Here is a 6,013-nt window from a genome sequence, read left to right as displayed (position 1 = left end):
AGACCTGATGAGTATCTAGGTTGAAATGAAGCATCTCCTCCGGGTTACAGTTATGAACATAAGCCACGTCTTAGCGGTCGTGGTGGAGGAATAGCCACAATTTATGATAAAGACTTACTGTAAAATCATCTCCCATAACAAACTCGTTTGAAGTTCTTATATCTGACATAACCAATAAAGGTTCATCTGATAAAACTAGTATGTTTAAACTGGTTACTGTTTATCGACCCCCTGGTCCTTACTCAGAATTTCTTAACGAATTTGCTGATTTTCTTTCTAAATTAGTCTTATCAACTAAAAAAGCTTTAATTGTTGGTGACTTTAATATCCATTATGAGGATAAGTGTAATCCACTCAAAATTGCGTTTGATTCTATTTTAGAATCTCTAGGTTTTACCCAAAATGTAACAGGACCCACTCACCGCTGTAAACATACCTTAGATTTAATACTTACTTATGGTATGAACATAGACAACCTGGAAATTGTACCACAGAATGACTTAATTTCTGATCACTCCTTACTAATGTATGAAGTGTCCCTGTCCAATAATATACAGCAACCACATCGTTTTAAATGTAAGCGCACTATTACATCTGCAACTGCAGCAGTGTTCATAAACTGCCTACCAGAATTACCAAATATACCAGCATCAGAACCTAAAGAACTAGATCAGGCAACTCAAAACCTAGAGACCGTACTGCGCACAACCTTAGATAACGTAGCCCCACTCAAAACTAAACTGATTAGGGAGAAAAAACTTGCTCCTTGGTACAATGACCACACATGCGCACTTAAACAAGCAGCACGGAAATTACAACGCAAGTGGCGTCACACTACACTGGAAGTGTATAAGATTGCTTGGAAAGATGCTCTAACTGAGTATAAACATGCACTTATAAAAGCTAAATCTGTATATTATTCATTCCTAATAGAGAAAAATAAAAACAATCCTAGATTCCTTTTTGAGACAGTGTCCAAATTAACTAAAAACGTTAATGAAACTGAATCTAATATACCACTCGACTGTACCAGCGATGATTTTTTAAAATTCTTTAATGACAAGATAGAAAAAATACGACTTCAGAGTCAAAGTGTGTCACTTGCCAATGTTAAGTATGGACTCACTCCGAGCAGCAGTGGTGATAATAGTAACGAGTTAATCCAACTAAATTCCTTTAATCCAATCTCCCAAAATGAACTAACTGTGTTGATTAAATCATCTAAGTCATCATCGTGTATACTCGATCCTGTTCCAACTCGTTTACTTAAAGATTTACTCCCAGCTATTGTAGAGCCCCTGCTTACATTAATCAATGCATCCCTTAGCCTTGGGTACGTTCCTAAATTGTTTAAAAGTGCCGTTATTAAACCCCTGATTAAAAAACCTAATCTTGATCCACATGTTTTATCTAATTATAGGCCAATTTCAAACCTTCTTTTTGTCTCTAAGATATTAGAAAAAGCTGTTTCCAAACAATTATGTTCTTATTTGAATGAAAATTGTATTCATGAAAAATTTCAATCAGGATTTAGACCCAATCATAGTACCGAAACCGCATTAATTAGAGTAGTTAACGAGTTGTTAATGTCTTCTGATAATGGAAGTGTCTCTTTTCTTGTTCTATTAGATCTTAGCGCAGCGTTTGATACGGTCGATCATAACATTTTACTGGAGAGGCTAGAAAATACAGTAGGTGTTAAAGGACTTGCACTCTCTTGGTTTCAATCATATTTGACTGACCGCTCGCAATTTGTTTATGTAAATAATAAATGCTCGGAAACTACAAAAGTAAAGTGTGGTGTTCCACAGGGGTCGGTACTGGGACCGCTATTATTTACACTCTATATGCTTCCACTAGGTGAAATTATTCATAAACATGGCATAAAATTTCACTGCTATGCAGATGACACACAGCTGTATATATCAGCCAAACCAAATGATACTGACACAATCAGTAAGATAGAAGATTGTGTAAACGACATAAAAAACTGGATGTCGTGTAATTTTCTTTTACTTAATTCAGATAAAACTGAGGTTTTACTTGTTGGCTCTAAAGCTGCAAGAGATAAGTTGTCTAACCTGGTGCTAAACCTAAACACTTTCTCTGTTACTCCCAGCTCAGATGAAAAAAACTTGGGTGTCACAATAGATTCAGATCTTTCCTTTGATACACACATTAATAATATTACTAGAGTTGCTTTCTATCATTTGTGTAATATCTCTAAAATAAGAAATATACTATCTGTTAATGACGCTGAAAAACTGATCCATGCGTTTATAACTTCTCGTTTAGATTATTGTAATGCTCTTCTAACTGGATGCTCTGGTAGATCCACAAACAAACTCCAGTTAGTTCAAAATGCAGCAGCTCGAGTGCTAACTAGAACTAAAAAATTTGATCATATCACTCCTGTTCTATCATCTCTACACTGGCTGCCAGTTAAATTCCGCATTGATTACAAAATACTTTTACTAACCTATAAAGCGCTACATGGTCTGGCTCCACAGTATCTGAGTGAACTTATTAATCACTACAGCCCAGCGCGTCCACTTCGTTCACAAGATGCAGGGTTACTTATAGTTCTTAAAATTAAAAAGACCACAGCTGGTGGAAGAGCATTTTCTTACAAAGCTCCACAACTTTGGAATAATCTTCCTGCCTCTGTTCAGGATTCGGACACAGTCTCAATGTTTAAGTCTAGACTGAAAACATATTTATTTTCTCAGGCTTTTGATTAGTATAGACAAAGGCGCAGAGCTTGGGGGTTCTTGGTCATAGAAACTTGTGGTGATCAGGGATGTTGGGTTGCTGTCGTTCTGCCTCTCCTGTCCGATCACTCCGGTTTGGGTAGGAGAGGTGGGTGCTGATGTCCTGTGAAAGCCTTCATGACCTTGTTACCTGCTCGCTCTCCCTTTTAGTTATGCTGTAATATTTAGGGCTGCCGGAGTCTAAAACTCTCTGTAAAACTGTTTTACTCAACTAGCATTGTACATTATTAACTACATTCTCTGTTGTTTTACTCCAAAGGCATTCTGATGGAAACCTGTTTACCCGCCGAGGTTAAAGATTAAAGTCGAGACTGCCGTGACAACTATGCTGCTCCTGCCGGATGTGACGGGTCTGGAGTAATTGCACCAAGAATGACAAGAACTCACTACAGACTTTATTGAAGACTAGAGCGAATAACAACTCTATTATTATTTATTTATCTATTTATTACCAGTTATAACTTTTAGATCATTTAATTCTGTGTTTGTATGCTTTGTGTAAATCGTGTATTTATTTAAAGTATCCTCCAGACCACCCAAGAAGGATGGGCCCTGCTGAGTCTGGTTCCTCTCAAGGTTTCTTCCTGTAATTTTCAGGGAGTTTTTCCTTGCCACAGTCGCCCTCGGCTTGCTCAACAGGGGTTTTTGTATCTGTTGGTCCTGGATTTTGTAAAGTTGCTTTGAGACAATGTCTATTGTAAAAAGCGCTATATAAATAAAGTTGACTTGACTTGACTTGACACACACACACACACACACACTAATACACAGGCACGTGCACAGACATTTTTGGGGGCAGGTGCTCAAGCCAAAAAAAGGGCTGTTAACACAATCACTACACATCTAATCAAATAACCCAAATGATCAAATTGCATAAATAAATGAAAAACAGGCAAAAACAAGGCCATACTGTGCACGCTTTTTAATAACCAAACAATATATTAAATAATCATCATAGCTCAACTTAAGATCTACCATTGATTTCAAATCAGAAACCCACTTTGGGTAGTTAATGTTAACAATGGGCCTATTATTCTGCCAATAAAATCAAATAGACAGCTAAATAATATTTTCCTATTCATTCATCATTTTTTGTATGCTGTTCTACAGTATATTAAAGAGCATTATATTTAGCCTTCTACATATATTGGTCTAGGCCAGTGATAGCTCAGTGGTTAAGGTACTGACTAGTAAACACAAAGTTGCCAGTTCAAGCCCTGCCACCACCAAGCTGCCACTGTTGGGTCCCTGAGCAAGGTCATTAACCCTCACTTGTTCATCATGTTCCGCTCATTGTGGATAAAAGTGTCTGCTAAATGCTAAAAATGTAAATGTTAGTATAAATGCTTGCATGAAAACAACTCCTTGACTAAAGGTGACTTTTCCTACACAGCGTTTTGGCCAGGATGCTGTAATTATAAAATGTTGTATATTTGTATTTATTTTCAACACTTTACTGTGAGAGCTACTTGACATTTTCCTGCAAAATATTTGTGCTCATGCTTTTTTTCCTTCAGGCTTTCACATCAAAATAAGTAAGAATTTAAATTAAACAAAACTAGTGACATTGTCTAATTTGTAAAACAGTAAAACACTTTTGGGGGAATTGATGACAGAGAGGATAATTTTTATTTTTAAATATTAATGATTGTAGAAAAAAATTGGGTTCCAACAGAAAGGGCACTTTTCTCATCCAGGGCAAAAGGGCAGGTGCTTGAGCACCACTAGGGGTCTATCTGTGCACGTGCCTGCTAATACACAAACACAAACTTGCATGCACATACACACACATAAACTTACATGTACAAACACACACACATAAGCTCACACATACTTACACATACATAAATACACTAACAGCCACACATGCACATGCTACACACACACACACACATAAACTCACACACACACTTATACATACACTAACACAGCCACACATGCATCTGAACATACACACACACTAATACACAAACTTGCATGCACATACACACACATAAATTTACATGTACAAACACACACACATAAGCTCACACAAACATACACATACATACATACACTAACAGCCACACTTGCACATGCTACACACACACACATAAACTCACACACACACTTACACATACATACACTAACACAGCCACACATGCATCTGAAAACATACACACACACACACACACACATACACAAACACAAATGCATACACACACATAAACTCACACACACACATACACACACTAACACAGCCACACATTCACTTGCACATGCACACACGCACACACACACACACACACAAAATCATCACAGTCTTTTTTCCTGGACTCTGACAACTTCACTACACAACTACCTAGTGACTTTATAACTTGCATCTTTGCACAATATTGAATTCTTTGCACTTTACTCTTTTATATATACAGACCCATTCCAAAAAATTAGAATATCATGGAAAAGTTGATTTTTTTCCATAATTCCATTCCAAGAGTTAAACTTTCATAGATTATAGATTCAGGGCCCACAATTTAAACGATTTCAAGTATTTATTTGTTTATTTTTTACATAATTTGGGCTTCCAGCTCATAAAACCCACGAAAACAGGATTTCAAAAAATTAGAATACTGTGGAGAAATCAGCCCAAATTTTGCAGGGCATGAATGTTTTAAACTGAATGTGACACACTAATCACCTACTAAACTCAAAGCACATGCACAGGTTTCCCCAGGTGTCATTAAATTGCTTCAGTTTGGTTTAATTGTCTCAGTTCGGTTCAATATGGGGAAGACTGCAGACCTAACAACTGGCCAGAAGACCATCATTGATACCCTCCATAGGATGGGTAAGCCACAAAAGTTCATAGCTAAGGAGGCTGGCTGTTCACAGAGTGCTGTGTCCAAGCATATCAATGGAAAGTGTAGTGGAAGGACAAAATGTGGCAGGAGAAGATGCACCAGCAAAAGAGATGACCGTGGGCTTCAGCGGATTATCAAAAAGAGAAGATTCAAGAATCTGGCAGAGATCCAGAAAGAGTGGTATGAGCCACTTCTGAACCTGAGCCAACGTAGGAAGCGTCTCAACTGGGCCAAGGAGAAGAAGGGCTAGACCGTTGGCCAGTGGTCCAAGGTCCTCTTTTCCGATGAAAGTAAAGTGTGCCTTTCATTCGGGAATTAAGGTCCAAGGGTTTGGAGGAAGACGGGTGAGGAACAGAACCCAAACTGCTTGAGGTCCAGTGTGAAATATCCACAGTCAGTCAT

Source organism: Trichomycterus rosablanca, chromosome 1, assembly GCF_030014385.1.
Source record: "Trichomycterus rosablanca isolate fTriRos1 chromosome 1, fTriRos1.hap1, whole genome shotgun sequence".
Taxonomy (NCBI): Eukaryota; Metazoa; Chordata; class Actinopteri; order Siluriformes; family Trichomycteridae; genus Trichomycterus; species Trichomycterus rosablanca.
Note: the sequence above shows the minus strand (reverse complement) of the source record.